The following is an 18,060-nucleotide window of genomic DNA, read 5'->3' on the forward strand; positions in this document are numbered from 1 at the left end:
AGCGAGGCCCAACAGTGGCTGTCAGGACAGACTTTCCTCCATACAGGTGTGCAGAGGAGAAGAGTTAATTAGCCAGCAGCTGCAGGCCCCACATCTGGGTACTACTGGCTTCCAACGTAGGCGTGTTCCCTTCACTAATGCAAGTGTGGGTATTGCGCGCTTGTGTAATAACACCACTGTCTGAAGACTATAAATTATGGTGGAAATATGCACAACAGTGGTCTGTTTACACCTGGTATTAATTAACATTCATGCATATCATATTGCTACAGTAAATAAAGTCTTGTGATCCGATGGCATCACTTTACAATTTGTTAACTCTTGTGCATTAGGAATCATGCTGTCATGTACTAACAGCGAACAACTTTATTTATACAGCTTGTTCATTTATAAATACACTATTGTCTTTAATTCATGTTTGTAATTAATAAAAAACATTGTTTTATTACTTCTTTATTACTCTTAGTTAATATTCGTTGATAATAATACAAATTTATTTTTTATAGTTAATTCATGTTTGTTGATAAATAAAACAAAACTATTTTACAGCTTTTATTAATCAAGGTTATTGTTAATTTAGAAATATATTATTGTTCATATTTGACTTCATTATAAGTCAAATAAAACTATTTATACAGCTTTAATTAATAAAGGTTAATGTTAATCCATAAATCTGTTATTGTTCATAGTTAATGACTGTTCATAAATCAAAATAAAACAGTTTTTACATCTCTGATTAATCAAGCATAATGTTGCTTAATACATATACTGTTGTTCATAGTTTATTCTTTTTTTGTTCATACTAAATAATGAAATAAACTAAGAAATATAATGATCTAAAAAAACAATTATATTATAATTATATTTTATATATTATGCGTTATGATACATTGCAGACAACTCTGAATCTGATCTTGTAACAACATAATCATTGCAGCAAAACATATTTCTATCTTCACCATCTTTTGACTGACAGAAAACAATGTATGTTCTTATACAAAAATCACTGTTGTTTGATGAGATTTGACACAGCTGGTCACTGGAGAAGATTTGAGATGCCTGTGTATTCGGTCTCACCTGATCGCTTGTGATTGAATCAGTTGAGATGTTAATACCAGGTGTAAACAGAGCCAAAGAGATCTGTGAGAGGCTTATGTTTCTTGTTCTTTGTGTTGTTTTCCTGAGTGCTCTGTGATCAGCGGAGGCGTGAGAGCATGTCGACTGATCATCCAGAGTTCTCTCGTGTTCCCTCTCATTCATTCAGTGCAGAAGACAAAAGAGGCAAGAAACCAATGCTATGGACGAATCTGGCACATAACCCAACCTCCATCCCATGATTAATGACTCTCCCCAATTCTGCTCATCTCACCCTGTCTCTGTCAAGAGTCAAGTGAGCTGAAGACAATAATAATAAACCAAACTTATCCACCATCCACTCTCTCCACACCTGGGCATACCATTCCAAGCATCCCAGAATATGGTGCACGTATGTGGACATATGCAGAGCGAGCGTCCTTTGAATGCATTGGCTTTGAAGATGCAGTTCTTTGATGTCCAGGCTCAAGGTCAATTTCCAGTGAAAGTGTTTAATCTTTCATTCAAATAGTCTCATTCATGAACCATTGTTTATAGCTTAGCGCAGATGAAACCACCGAAAAGAGGTTGATTTCACTGCCCTGTACCTGCAGAATCAAGAACTTAGCAGATTTATTATTATTATTATTATCTTTTCAGTTTTCAGTTAAATTTCACAAACGCACGCACGCACGCACACACACACACACACACATTTACTTAGCTATATAAATGGGGACATTCCATAGGCCTAATGGTTTTTATACTCTACAGACCATTTATTCTGTCGCCTTACAGAAAACTTCAACCGTATGCCTTGGCATTTGTACAATTTAAAAAAAAAACTTGATTTACTTTATTTTTAAACCAGTTTTACAAATTAGGACGTCAACAAAGGGAGGTTTTCGGAGATTTTGTCATGTTTATCTCAATTTATATGCAAATTTATCAACAAAATATGGTTAAGTATGTACACACACACACACACACACACACACACACACACACACATATATATATATATATATATATATATATATATATATATATATTAGGGGTGTAACGGTTCACAAAATTCACGGTTCGGTTCGATACGATACACTGATGTCACGGTTCGGTTCGGTTCGATACGTTTTAGATACAGCAAAATGTAAAAACATCTCAACTTTTCAGAATGCCGCAAGCGCACCGCGGGTCATGTGACAAGAACCAACCAATCAGCTTCATCCTTTCCCGTAACAACGTTGAGAGCTCAGCCAAGATGAAGGAACAGCTGATCATAGTTGTATATGGATTGCAATTTTGAAATAAATTCAGTAGCAGAGCTACTGCAAGCGATTTTTAGAGCTGCAAATCCATTTATCCTTCGCTGAAATTTCCGCGTCTCATGGAGAGAGCACGTCATTGTTGCTTAGCAAAGACAGACGCCTCAGGAGAAAGACGCGCTTAGTGTTTTCCATGCGTTTTTAGGCACGATATGTGAACGGCCCCTAAGGCGCTCGCTCACTCAGCACGCGCTGAAGGCTCGTTGCAAAATGTCTAATGCATTTAACAGACCAGAAATATAAGATCCTAAAATAACCAACAGGTCTGGTGTTTGGGTTGGATTCCCTGTAAGCTATAGTGTCTAAATGCTCCAGGGATAGTTTGCTGCGTGCATGTTTCTCCTTTTTTTCGTCTTTTCCCAGATAGTACTGACGCATATATCCCAGATATTCCCGCTGTTTTTTTTTTTTTTTTTTTTGTAATCCCGCTGGTGTACCCTGTCATGTTGCAGATGCGACATACCGTTGTTTATTTATCCACCACTCTCTTGCCATCACCATTATAGCTTAAAGGGAATCCAAAGTGCACCCAAACACCAGACCTGTTGGTTATTGGAGGATCTTCTCATTTCTAGTCTGTTAAACGCATTGGCTATTTTGCAACGAGCCTTCAGCGTGTACTGAGTGAGCGAGCGCCTGCTGAGTAGCCTAACATAAACATATAAGATGGTGTTTTTTTCTTCTTCGGGAGTGTCAGGGGCGTTGCCTGTTACGTTGTTTGGGTTATTGGGCTACCTTGTTGAACGCATATCATTATATTTCTTTCTCTCTCTTTTTTTTTTTTTTCAAATATAATTAATTACTCCAACGAACCGTTCGGTATACATAATGCGTACCGCGTACCGAACCGAAAGCGTCGTACCGAACGGTTCAATACGAATACGCGTATCGTTACACCCCTAATATAATGTGACGAGTCAGCTGCCTCCTCCCTGATTGTCACCGGCACCCCGTCCTAAATCGCCGCCCTTCACCAGGCTCCCGACTGGAGTGGGTGTGTGAGAGGAGGGGCGCTGGACGAGTCAGGGCTGGCGGCGTGTGATGGGGCACACCTGATGTGAATGGAGCCTCATCCCCGCCGCTGTTTAAAAGCCCAACGCGCCTCTCCTCGGGAGACCGGTCTCTTCCCCGTGCATGCACGCTGGTGTCCTCGTGGGTCCAGGAAGGGAGCGTTGAGGGACTCCCGCGCCACCAAGACGTGAGCTGCCGGACCCGCGATCCGGAGGAGAACCGCACCCGTTTACACGGCCGACGGGCCAGGATGCCGGGCCGTCCATCCCCTACCAGCGCCGCGGCCGACGAGAGAGATGTGGCCGCTAGATGAAGCCGCCGCCCCTCGCGCCCCGGACCAAGGAGGGGAGCGCGTGCGGCCGCCGGACTCCGCCCCTTACCTGGACCCTTCCTCGATGAACACTGCCCGACCTACACAAATCCCGCAGCACGACGAGGACACCAGATTCCCTGTTATTTTGGACACTTTCCCCCTTTGGCCACTTTTATTCCCTTTGTTTTATGATTTCTGTTAATAAAAGCCTCTCCGAGGCCTGACGCCACGCCCACTGTGTCTGTCTTGTGCTCCTCCCGTGACACTGGTGGAGAATGCGGGCAGGCGGAGCCTAGACAGCGCAGTTGGGAAACGTCTGGTGACGTCACTCCCTCTCGCTTGCAAACGTTCGTGAGAACCCAGACTGGGACGGAGGAAAACTGGGGACAGCCTCCCAGCCACACAAGGGGTAAGTGACTTTTCCATTGTCATTTTACCCTTTGGTTGGTTGAGGCTGTCACTAAAACCCGGTTTCTCTGTCCCTGTTCTGGTGCGCTGCGAGAGGGAGGACCGCCCGGAGAGGAATCCCCGCCCACTCCGACCGTTTGGAGTCTGGTTGAGGATGGTAGCACTCCCGTGTGGGTGGCGCTCTGGGGACGGGGATGTCGCTTGGGAGGGGGAATGTGACGAGTCAGCTGCCTCCTCCCTGATTGTCACCGGCACCCCGTCCTAAATCGCCGCCCTTCACCAGGCTCCCGACTGGAGTGGGTGTGTGAGAGGAGGGGCGCTGGACGAGTCAGGGCTGGCGGCGTGTGATGGGGCACACCTGATGTGAATGGAGCCTCATCCCCGCCGCTGTTTAAAAGCCCAACGCGCCTCTCCTCGGGAGACCGGTCTCTTCCCCGTGCATGCACGCTGGTGTCCTCGTGGGTCCAGGAAGGGAGCGTTGAGGGACTCCCGCGCCACCAAGACGTGAGCTGCCGGACCCGCGATCCGGAGGAGAACCGCACCCGTTTACACGGCCGACGGGCCAGGATGCCGGGCCGTCCATCCCCTACCAGCGCCGCGGCCGACGAGAGAGATGTGGCCGCTAGATGAAGCCGCCGCCCCTCGCGCCCCGGACCAAGGAGGGGAGCGCGTGCGGCCGCCGGACTCCGCCCCTTACCTGGACCCTTCCTCGATGAACACTGCCCGACCTACACAAATCCCGCAGCACGACGAGGACACCAGATTCCCTGTTATTTTGGACACTTTCCCCCTTTGGCCACTTTTATTCCCTTTGTTTTATGATTTCTGTTAATAAAAGCCTCTCCGAGGCCTGACGCCACGCCCACTGTGTCTGTCTTGTGCTCCTCCCGTGACAATATATATATATATATATATATATATATATATATATACAGAAAAAAACTGTAATATTGTGACATTTTTTGCAATTAAAATATTTTAATATACATTAGAATATAATTTATTATTGTGTGCATTTGAGTATGTAAAATATTATAAATTACACACACTTTTATAGAACCAGTTCTATACTTTTTGTTGAACTTATGTTTCTTATTTTTTTGGCACATTTTGCATTTATCTGTGAAATATAGGGTCAGATTAGGATGCGCACACACACCATTTGTCTTGTTTCCATGCAGTGTTTTGGGCAGTGCAGAGACCTGTGACTTTATTTAGTAGCTCTGTCTCCCTCACCCCTCCCCAGAGTGCGTCCCTTCACTCTGTCACATCCTTCTCTGCCTGGCACTCAGGAAGTGCCACAGCCAATCAACCCGGAGACCCTGCTGATGGCCGCACTCTGAAGCCAGATAGGCAGGGTGTAAGTTGCCACTGCCCCACAACAATAAATGCTCACACTACACTCTTCTGCATAGCCAACGCTGGGGCAAACACTTAGCCCATCGATAGGAAATCCAGCAGGGAACATTACATGACTATATATCTACAGATCTCAGCAGATTTTAGTCTCAAGGAATCATTAATGAGCACAGATCATGCCTTCGTGAGGATGAAAATAGACATCTTAGAAGCCTCTTGCAGTTGTTTGTCCTTATCGAAAAAGGTGCACACAATGTTTTGGTTATCAGCTGATATTAAGATATTTGTCTTTTGCAACTGAAAATTATGTTTGCTGTCATCTAACACTACTAAAGAACTAGTTGAATAACTGTTAAATGTTGTCTTTTGCAAACCTAGTTTTATTTTAGAGTCATTTAGATATTTTTTCTATTTCATTTAAATTGTATTGAAAGTTTTAGTATTTTTTTTAGTATTATTTATTTTTAAAATATTTTTTTTTGTCCATATATTTTAATACATTTTTATTCCTGCTTTAGTTATTTTAGTGCATCAAGTTAAAGTTTTTTTTGTTTAATATAATTAGTATAATAACACTGCAAATCTCAAAATGAATATACATTTTTCATATTTTATATTATAATGTTGTGATGCCTAATTTCTGACTTTCATTTTTTTGAAATTATTTATTTGAGATTTTAGTGTCTTATTTGTAATTTATTTAGACAAATAGTGTAGAAAAGAGTGTTTCAAATATGTTTATATTCAGACTTTCTAGTCCAAAACATATTTATTGCTGCATCACTTCATAGTATTCAAAATGATTTTGCGAATATTGACCACACTTTCTTTTCTCCAATTTTTTCTTCATACAACACTAAGCATGAATTCCAATTTTTCTTGTTCTTTAAAGGATTAAGCAAATAAGACCCTTTACAGTCACTGAAAAGAATATGAATACAGACAGTAGCGCTGTAGAGCTTCTGCCTCTTAAGTTTGTACATGGTATCCTTCTAATATAACCTCACTGCTTTGTGTATCTTTCCAAAAATGGGTCAATCTGATTGTATAAGGTACTTTTGGTCTCCCACACAGCCTGTGAAATATGTTTTTAGGCAAATCAGGTGCATTGTGTCAGGTTCATTGTGTGTTGTGTCGAATTCAGGACTAAAGATGTTAGAAACGAGAGCACTCCCGTTCCTGAGAGTCCACTTTATCTCCGTAATTGGCTCGGTAATGGGGGAAGAAACGGTTTGCATTCTTGATAGAACAGACTGTATTTGAACACACATGCAGCTTTAAGCCTGTAAAGAAAGAAGCCTGTAGGTGTTTTTATTTTTATTTTTTGGTGATCGAGCAGCCCGTGGAGGGGACCTCTTCGTTTTGACCTAATTAAGGCATGTGTGTTTCTTTGCCCCCTTGAGAAACTGACCACCTTGTTTGGGATGTGTTTACTTTACCTGTGGCTTTAAATGCTCTTTGTCTTTTGTTTGCACAACACTTTTAAGAAAGCTTGTAAAAGAAAGTAATGTGTGCTTGTTGAATATTGTCGGTTAACGTAGTAGCATAAACACGCAATCTGGCGAGGAGAAAGCATAATCCTGTAGCCCTCGTCTGGAGCTTTCCCTCGAGGCTTGCACGCACAGGGCCCGAATGCGCCAGAGAGTGGGCGGCAGCCTTACAAAAACACGTTGTTATTGCTCCCCTCACCTTCAGCCCGCAGCAGAACTGCTGACAGTCTGATGTGTGGTTACACATGACGGCTGATATCATCATGGGCTCATTACCGCAACATGCTTCATTTGAAATGAGCCAGACGTCGACAATGAGAATGCAGTCATGAGAGAGAGACACAAACCAAAGGAAGACACTGAGCACGGTTAGGTGTTTTTTATGACAAAAATTGGAATAAAAGGGCTGATGTTGATGATGAGTAATGCAGTGACTTTCTGAATGTGCAGATGTGACTGCTCGGTAATTATGTTTGACTTAGTATTTTTTTTTTTTTTTTTTTTTTTTTTGTGGATTATAGCTGCCAGCTATGCAAGGACAAAGAGCACTGACTCAGTGGGATTAGAACTACATCATGTAAGGACGTCCACCCAAGTGTTACAAAAACCTCATTAACATCTCATGGAAACACTATTTTAATTAGCTGCATTTTATTATTTTTAAATCCTTTATACATGCACAAAAAGGGTTTCTGGGGACCATTGGCTTCTTCGTTTTCTTCGACAGTGTAGTCACTGTTGGTGGAGTTTAGTGTGTCCTCTGAGATCTGAGTTTAAACCAAACACAGAAAATAGGCGAGGAGTTGTTTACCAACTGGAGTTAAGCTATATATAAGAGGCACCTCAGGCCCCTTGACATATTCTTAATTGAATCTTCTTGAGAAAAAAAGGCAGAGTCTATCAGGCAGGGATCCCTATAATGAATGGGTAATGTTCTAAAACAATATACAGCCTAAAAACCAATGTTTATATGATGTTTTTATGGGGCTGTTTGCCCCAATGACTGCCATCTAGTGTTGGGAACAGAAAACTGGCTCTATATTTTGTGAAATAAATGCGACATTAGAATTTCTTATATTTTTCTGAACATTTCTTCCTTAAAAGTACTAAACGAGTTGAATTGAGAAACTATAATATTTTATTCCTTATGACTCCCATCCCTAGTGCCATCTACTGTACCTTTAAACTGTAGCCATTTATATATATATATTAGTGGTGGGCCGTTATCGGCGTTAACGTGCTACGTTAACGTGCGACTCTTATCGGGCGATAAAAATAATATCGCCGTTAATCTATTCTCAAAGTTGGATTGGGAGCTGGGTATATAGTAAGCGAGCTATGAAGACTTTCACCTTGATATTTTAGCGCGGATGTATACCTAGCCGAATCTATAGGGGGCGAGAATGAGTCTTTAAACCTCTCTCTCTCTCTCTCTCTCTCTCTCTCTCTCTCTCTCTCTCTCTCTCTATATATATATATATATATATATATATATATATATATTTTGTCATTTAATCAACCTGTCCTCCAACCAATACGCTTGTATAGGTCGTTTGTCCAAATCCCTGAATTACGACCCATCAGAGCGTATACTACAATTGCGCCCCTATCGGCAAAAGGTCGTTTTCATATTAATGTTTTGTACTCTATTATTTGCCCTCTGGTTTGCGTTTCGTGTAGCTCAGTTAGTAGATTATTGCGTTATACCTTGATATGTAATCATGCTATCATGGATTCGATCCCAGGGAACAGACGTGCACGAAAATGTAAATGCTCAATAAATCATAATTTAGCATGATTTCTGTGAGGGTTAGGTTTAAGGGTGGGGTTAGGTGTGGTCATTCGAATGAATAAGCCACCTACAGTAGTAAAATATGTAGGAAATACTGTGAGATCAGCGTAAAACGCCCACATGTTGCATTTAAATAAACGTGCGTTTTGATTGGTAATGACGTTATACGTCAATTCATGACAACAGACACAACGCGATACTGTCAGGAGACAGGAGGAGAGAGGCCTGGTGTAGTGATTGGAGATGAGCTACACCTGCGCCCCACCGCCGGTATCGAGTCCCACGTAGGAGATGGAAGGATATAAAACTGGAGCGACTATAGTGAAGGACGAGAGAGGACCAGGCCTGGGACATATTTTATGTTTTGGTTTTTATTTGCGCGCATCAGTCGTCCGCGAGGGGCCGGTGCGCTGTTTTGTGTTTATTTTGAGTATTGAAGTGTTATTTGATTGTGCCCCGGTTCCCGCCTCCTTCTTCCCGATGAGTATGAAGCTTTTATTATTACAATAAGAAACTTAGGATTTAACTTATAAAATGTAATAAATATTTCTACCTTGTGACTGGTAAAATTTATAATTTAATATTATATACACAAAATAATTGTATTAACAAAAAAGTAATATTTTTATTTTATTTCAGACAAACAGGGAAATCAAAATGTCTTGTAAAACAGAAACAAAGAGTCCTTCTGTTAAAAGTACATTGCAACCTGCAGCAATGGATTCATCCAGTGTAGACAGCGTCACTGATTACTGAGGGAGCAGTTTTATTTTGACACGCTGTTCATTTCTGGTGTAGAACTTGCATCAGGGTGCTGCAGACACAAAAGTTGTTTTTGGAAAAAAAAATAAAATCTGTGTCCCCTTCACTAGAAACAAGCTTGCAGCCATCCCAATTGGTGCTGATGTCAGGCAGCTGTCACAGAAAATGCAACAGAGCACAAATAACATACATGTGCATAATCCTCACATCCCTTTTCTGAATGAGCTGCTTCTTCCATGATAGCAGACTTTCAAATAACACAATATCAGAGACAATCAAATTAGTGTTGCTTAGAAAGCAGAAGGTTGTTTGGATTTGTTATAACCTGCAACTATTGACTGGTTAATATAATGACAATTTTTTTCACTAAAGTTTATTGAATCATACTCTGTGAATGATTGTCTGCTTGCCTGCAAGTTCACACACAGTTTCATGTCCTTGTACCTCAGCTGAGAGAGGCTCTATTTTCAGCGGTCTATCATTAGAGTTGTGCTAAACTGGCATAATGTTCTTTATTATCCTAATGTGTGGGTTTTGTATCACAAAGTAATTGTACATTGCGTTCTTGCGTGGCAACATCTTTTGTGTGGATGTGAGTGTGAGTATGTGCAGGCATGTTCAGCCTTCAGGTTAAAGCAAGCTCCTGTCTTTAACAAGACCTTTTCTTACAATAGCTTTATTACAAGCCTTTGCGGTTTCTTTTTCTTTGAAGTGACGATTTTTGATAATTATGTTCTTCGTAACAAGATATATTAGATTGTGCATTCCATTTATCATAGATTGGCGTTAATGTTTTTTTTTTTTTCAGTACAGAAAAGTACTTCTGGTGGAGAACAGTGATTTTGATTAAAACTTTATAAATACTTCTGAATAATGTCTAGTCAAAAGCTGAAATAGTTCACTGGCCTTTTTTCTTTCACACACAGATCTGCGTCATCGAGGAGTCTCATTGCGTGAAATGTGTCACCTCAGATTTTCTATTGTCCAAAATACTATAAAGGTCAAGCACAAGCAAATTAACATTTCAGCAATCAACACTTTAGAATGCTTACTTTGCCATAAACCTGAGAGCACCTAACACGAGATAGAAATACTCAGGTGAAAGCCTTTTTCTACATGTTTCTCTTTTACTCTATTCTGTACAGTAAGTTTGAGCTCCGCTGAGGTGCCTATCTTTGTGTACAACCTGGAGCTGAGGCGCTTGACAGTTCATTAAAGAACCCTGAGATCGTCTGTCCTTATTTTTGGAAGGCATGTTGGAGGAGAGGGATTGTACGAGCTGCCAGAAAAGCGACGAGGGGCGGACACGGGGAGCTAAAGTGGAGCTTTTCTCAGTGCTGGCGTTGTATTTCCAGGGGCTTCAAAGCTGTCTGCCCCAAAGCTGCTGGCTCTTGAAACACTTTGGAGAACAGATACCCTGATCAAGCGATTGAGAAGACAGATTTGCGTGGAATGGTATCTGTTTACAGCTGAGGGCGCTGCTTTTTTCTTTTTGCAGGAATAAATGCAGTTAATATGGAATTAAATTAAGTATTGTGCACTCAAGTCCAATCACTGGGCAGATTCTCAAATTGGTACTTCGTTAATTGGAAAGATAGTCATACGAGTTTGGATTTGAAAAAACAAAAAATATCTTTCAGAAGGTAAGGTATTGTTAAAAATGGAAGATGTGTGGGATGCTTAACAAGATAAATTGTATTCTTCTTGAGCACTGGAATAGAAAGAACTGGAGTACAACTGTAGCAATAACCGTCCCAGGAGAATGACTGTTAAAAGTGTGTTAAAGTGAGAGAGAACAGTCTCGGTTAGATGCAGTTCAAATGCGCCACAGACCTGGGGTACAAAGAAAGGTGAGAGACTCTGAAAAAGACACAGAACAAATGTTCAGTGCTGAATTCATGCTTGTACAAGGGCAATGAAATGAATAGTTCTGTTTGGGCAAGGTAGAGGGCTGACCCGAGCCTGCCTGCCGCCTCAGGCCTCCACAAAAAACCATCATATTTTTCTCCGTCAGCATCATTGATGACCTCCAGCTTGCTGTCCATCCAGGAGTGGAAGAGAGAGAGAGTAGATTGTGCTTGGTGCAGTGATATGCAAACTCGAGCAAGTCTCTGAAGCAGAGTCCAAGTCAATTCTCAAATACTTTTTGCTTTTCAGATACTCATGTGTATATATATATATATATATATATATATATATATATATATATATATATATAAATATATATTAGCCAAGAGTTTTCCCTCAATTGACTGCTAATTTGCTTATTATTAATAGTCAATAAGGTAGTTGTTAAATTTAGGTATGGGATTACGAAAGTGAAAAAGTGAAAGTGATGTGAAACACAGCCAAGTATGGTGACCCATACTCTGAATTTGTGCTCTGCATTTAACCCATCCAAAGTGCACACACACAGAGCAGTGAACACACACACACACACACACACACACACACACACACCCACACACACACACACACACACACTGTGAACACACACCCGGAGCAGTGGGCAGCCATTTATGCTGCGGCCCCCGGGGAGCAGTTTGGGGTTCAGTGCCTTGCTCAAGGGCATCTCAGTCGTGGTATTGAATGTGGAGAGAGAACTGTACATGCACTCCCCCCACCCACAATTCCTGCCGGCCCGAGACTCGAACTCACAGCCCTTCGATTGCGAGTCTGACTCTCTAACCATGAGGCCACAACTTCCCCACAGGATCTAAAATACGGTCATCTAGAATAAGGCATTGTGCTTTATAAGTACTAATAAACAGCCAATATGCTATGCTAATAAGCAACAAGTTAGTAGTTGTAATTGGTCCTTGAAATAAAGTGTTACAGAAAACGTTATTCATTATTCATTAAAGCTGGCAAGGGATCTTAAGAGGAAAAAAGTTAATAGTTGCTTATTAGCATGAATATTACTAGATTATAAGCCATGTATTAGTGCTAATTAAGAACATATTAATGTCTAATTCTACTTGACTTTATTCTACAAGTGTTACCTATTCTAAAGTGTTACCAAAAATCTACTAAAAGTAATTTTCTTTCTGTCAATGGGCTTGTTATAGGACATGTATATTTGTTTTTATTGGCTGGATTTGATCATGGGCTGTTCATTGGTTGGTTCTAACGCTCTTAAACCAATTTGACTGCAGTTACAGGAAGAGAAAGGATCACAAAATCCTTCTGTTTAACATGAGTACATGTTTAGATTTGGCATGCGTTATGGTGCTTTTTGAAAGCAGTGCATAGCTAGTAATTCTCTGCATCTCACAGTTCTTTTTCATCTCTGCATTATTTTCCTCAGAATCCCATTCAGACAAGAAGAAATGCTACAAGTTGAAGCCTAGTCTCTGATAGCGGTGGAAAACAACCAGTCTACTTCCCGGAAAAATACAAGACTTCTGTGATCTGGTAAGCCACACACAAGAAAACCCAAGTTCATTTCTGAAGTATAGTCTTGAATAGAACTAACTGTCTAGGGAGAGTTGCATAGTTTTTTTTATGTTATTTATATGATTAATTCTATTTGAGTGTTGTACTTGCCTTTTCAAGAGATATTTACCACACTTATTTTTTTCTAGGTTCATACACCCCCCCTCTCTCACATACACACACACACACACACACTTTTTACATCTTGTAATACATCTGTTGCAGCTGAATAGCACAATAAGCATGAATGATATGATTTTAAAGTCATTGTATACAAATAATTTTAATAATTTATAATTCATACAGTAGTTTAGAATTTTTCAGAACACTTCATTTCAGTATGCAATAGTAAATGAAACACTTCTAGTGTATGAAAGCACATAATAAGAGTGTGTTGTACATGTATGGCATCTCACAGTTTCAGTGGTTGTTTCTTTATATGTTTAGGAATGTACTGAATAGGGATATGGTTTTGTTGTGGGATTTTACTAGCATGTGTCCATGGACAACACTGGGTTTGATGACTGCTTTCATCAAACAGCAGAAACACCTTCAGTGTTTGAGAATCTCTTTGAATAATTTCAAGAGCCACTTGAATTAGTATAGAGAGTATGTTAGGATCTGGCTGCAATTCCTGTTTTCCTCCCCTCCAATTCTAAATCTGTTCTCATTTTAAGTAAATACAGACTCCAATCTCCACTTGCTCCAGTCACCCTAGGAATGAATGTGCCCAAGGGGATGCTAGTTGCTCATTCAGCCCCAGTATGCGGGGTGGGGGGTGTGAGGAGAGAAGTGTCTGTAAGAGCACTTGAGCTACTGAACTCACACAGTGCGACAGTCAAGTGCATGACCAGCTAAAAGCTGTGAAAAGCGGTGAAAAGACCCTCTCAAAAACCTTTGTCTGAATCTCATAATTTTCCTGAATACGTGTATTGTAGACTCATTCCAGTAATACAAATCTTTTATTACAAACTGTCATCCTTTGCACTTGTGATGAACGGGGAACAACATATTATGGGGGAAGGGTTGGCTACGTGTCTGGAGTAGAACGGAAGATGGGAATGGAGGAGGTCATTAGCAGTCCAAGAGAGTGTTGGCGTCTGGTGGAGCAGAGCCATGCTTGGCTGCATGGCACGATAGGGCAACGCCGTGGCCATTAAGGCAGAGGAGTTTCCAGGTTAGGGTCCATGGAGGGCTCTGCCACCCCCTACATGGGTGCAATGAGAGGCCCAGGGCAGGTGGCCTATCAGGTACAGTGGGCTGGAAGACCAGGACAAATTGGTATAGGAAGGCTCATTTCCCATACTCAGCATGAGGGACGGCACAGCAACTCCATTAGAGTGAAAAGGGGGAAAAAATTAAAGACTCACAAGGGCACTGGCATATGAGTGATAGACTTGCCAAGATTTCGGTCAGTTGTAGGGGAGTGCGGGGTAAGATGTGTCAGTGGGTAAACGTTATGTTGCCCCTTATTTTGTGTCACATTGCTATATATAACAAATGGCTAATTATATGAAAAGTATAGAAAATCTTTAGCAAAATTGAATTTTCCATGTGGCTTGTAATATTGGATATATTGTAATATTATATGAATATAATGAAACTTTGCATCTGAAAGCAGTAGTAGTTTTACAAATAATATTGCTCTTACTAATTAGAAAATGCTGAATATAATTTCAACCATGTCTTAATATTTTGTATATTAAACATTAAACCATTTCTTAAACAACTGTTCAGACGTTTGGAATTTATAATGTTTTAGAAAGAGGTCCCTTATTCTCCCCAAGGCTGCATTTATTTGATCAAAATACATAAAAAAACAGTAATATTTTACTGTTATTACAATATATTACATTTAATTGTTCTAATAATTATAATTTAAAATAACTGTTTTCTATTTTAATATGAATAAAAATTGTATTTATTTATTTATTTTTTTTTGCTGAAGAAACATTTCTTATTATCAATGTTGAAAATGGTTTTTCTGTTTTAATATACATAACACAAGGATACTTAGTAAATAGTAAATAGTAAGTGCAAAAGAAGAAAATTTATTTGAAGTAGTGTATGTAGAAATGGCTTTGTCACTTCTGAACCTAATGTATCTTTGCTGAATAAAATAAATATTAACTTTTTATGACAATTTAAATATTTAATCAAAAATTTAACAATGTCACAAGACAGGATACCCCATATCTAAGACAAGTTGTATTCTTTTTGCTTTTTTTATCATTAATCAATGGCTCTGTTATAGATGCTTCCTTCCGATTACTTTCTGTAGCAGATAATCTTGAAATGTAATTGGACACAATTTTAACTTGCATCTCATTTCTCAGATCACATTAATATTGCACTGTGCCATAACCATGTGACGTTCCAACAAGAATTTGTTTGTCTACACTACCAGAAAATGCACACTAACAATGAAACAGAAAATATATTTGATGTTATGTGGAGTCAAATTTGACACCAAGGAAATTCCACTGTTAGCAGCGACTGTCAAAATGTCCTTTAACTTGACTTATATGACTCATATTTTATCCTAACCATGTCACATTCACAGCTGGTTGGGACAAAAGCTGAGATTAACATGAAAGAGAGCTTTTGTGGGGTTGTGTGTGGTTAGGACACACTGTAAGTCATTGATTATATTAGGAGGCTGAATTACAGCTCCTGCACAGTTTATTTTTTCTCTCTCAGTTCATACATGTTTGTCATGAGTCCTGAGCCAGCTTACATATGATTTGGGGAAAGAGTTTTAGCTAACTGTAGTATTTCTCAAACATCCTCGCCAAGCGACGACACATGGCCCCCATGCATCAACGCAGCAGATTCAGTGAATGACATTTATTCATCTTTCTCAGACCTGTCAGCCTGTTTCTAAAGGCTGTTAAAGTGAAATCCATCAGAACTGCTCCAGTTCAGAGAGCTCAAAGTCATTCTGGACGAGGTAGCCATGGGAATGTGCCATTTGTGGTCCCAAAACAGCATCGACCAATCAGACGAGAGGCTTGATTGGAACATATTGTCATCCTGTTTGTTGAAAAGGGTAATATAATAAGCATATTGGGTGGAATGCCCACGAATGATGTTTTATATATTTATTTATTTATTGACATTGAGTTCATAAAATCCAGCTTGCGACAACTTTATTAACCTAGCGGAGATATATTTTGAAAGCTGTACTTTCTTTTTACTTAAATACTTTCTATTTTTTCCTTTTTTTCTGGCGAAGGACAAGCGTGCTATCACTCTTTTGTCAGAAGATTATTTTTCTGCATGACACTTTTGATAAGTGGATGGACGGGTATAAATCTCAGCTCTGTTGTTGGGGGGAGTATGACCTGTCATTCACTACATAGATTACATACCTGTGCCTGGCGGAGATTGAACTCAACTTGCTCTTGAGAATTTTTATCCTTCCTGCCTCAGCCAATCGTATCCTTGTAAATTGCCTCCCTTTGATTGCTAACCCTCAACGTGAGTTTGCTGTGCTTTGCTTGTTATCATTTGTTTGCTGAATATGCCATCTAGTGCATGAAAACACTGACACGACTCATGAAAATAGATGTTTGTTCAGGCACTAGATCTTTCGGTATTTTCTCTGTCGCTCCTTGAGGGTCCTTCAGGGCATGCAGCTTCAGAAATGTGCGTCTCTTCAAAACGCTTTGCCACAAAGTCTTTTTTGCCATCAAGCTTGTGTTTGCTACCTGTTGAAAGTGGATGGCTTGTTTGTTTCCTCACATTCTTGTGTTCTTACTGACATTAACACAGGTTCCAAATACATAGTTTAGCATTTTTTCGGGGATTTATAAGCGTCCTGCACACCTGTGCTTACTTCCCTTTTTTCCTGTCTGTCGAGACTGCTATCCCTCAGTAAAACCCCAGGTCAGTGGTCTTATCTTTGGTTAATTCTTTCTTGTTACATGGCGAATTGGTAGTTAAAGGATAAAGCTGTCCAGATGTGTGAGTAGGGGTAGAGCTGAAGTAGACATGCTTGTGGCCATATGGTGGAGTTTCCCTCAGCCATGGACTTGTAATATGGTAAGCTCAGACTTTAAAGTAAATGTGAATTTCTAAATGTGAGTTGTTAAACTCATTTTGCTTTCATAATGTGAAATATTTGGTGTTAAACCAGCTATATAAACTATAAATTATTTTATTTATTTATTTTATTTTACAGTAATACCAGAAAAGTGTTTAGAAAGTAAATATTAGAAATGGATGATATATTGGACTCATATTATCATCTGATATTACAGATTTCTTTCTATATTTATAGTTTCGGTCAATATTGGATATTTAATTGTGTGCCTCTCTTGTTTTTACTGTTTACATTATCTTTTCTGTCATTTTACACTCACTTAAAGTTAAACACACTAATAATTCTCTAATAATTTACTCTAATAATTGTAACCTTTAGCAAATCCCATCTTGTCTTTTTCATGCACACTGTAATGTTTTGACACCTAAATTCACTTGTAGCATTTTTACAGCATTTTTTGGTTGTTGTTGTTTTAATTTATCTGGATGAAATAGTATAGAATTTTAATATTGGATGTTTAAGTTATTGGCTATAACATGAAACATTTTTATCTGCTTATCACTGTCTATAATATTGTGCATCCCTAAAAAATACAATCAGCTTTCATGATGATTTCAAAGAGCTCTCTCATAGTCACTAATGGTCAAAACCTTTCACACCTTCCTATGATAGAAAATTTTAAATATGCTTATATACTTTTAAACTGTGGAAAATGTACACAAGTTTCCACATTCTCAGACATACATTCCTATTCTGTACTCATTGGCACAGCATGGCTTGCAGACACAGCCTGTTCCACCAGCAGCCCAACTGCTGACGCTGTCACCTGTCTATGTGGATAAAGGTGATTTTGTTAGCACAGCCATGCTGAGGCCCTGGCATACCTCACCCACATTTGTCCTCTGACAGCGATTGGGATTTGGAAAAGATGAGACAATAGCTCTATATAATGGCCTGTGCCTTTACCACAATTTGTGGCCATGTTACACTGTGTTATTAGGTGAAATATCACAGGATATTTTCTTTTTAAATATACTGTATGTAAT

The 18,060-nt window shown here is 39.7% G+C and overlaps 1 protein-coding gene across 4 annotated transcripts in view; it reads left to right on the plus strand.

Annotated features, from left to right (window-relative positions):
• The window catches only part of LOC128025396 (RNA binding protein fox-1 homolog 3-like), a 388,629-nt gene that overhangs the window by 45,629 nt on the left and 324,940 nt on the right, over positions 1-18,060 (plus strand). For all 4 annotated transcript variants that reach the window (XM_052611731.1, XM_052611727.1, XM_052611728.1 and 1 more), the window contains exon 2: positions 12,842-12,948. The gene's annotated coding sequence lies outside the window, so the exon portion shown is untranslated. The remainder of the gene's footprint in view (positions 1-12,841; positions 12,949-18,060) is intronic.

This window comes from Carassius gibelio, chromosome A12 (genome assembly GCF_023724105.1).
Source record: "Carassius gibelio isolate Cgi1373 ecotype wild population from Czech Republic chromosome A12, carGib1.2-hapl.c, whole genome shotgun sequence".
NCBI lineage: Eukaryota > Metazoa > Chordata > Actinopteri > Cypriniformes > Cyprinidae > Carassius > Carassius gibelio.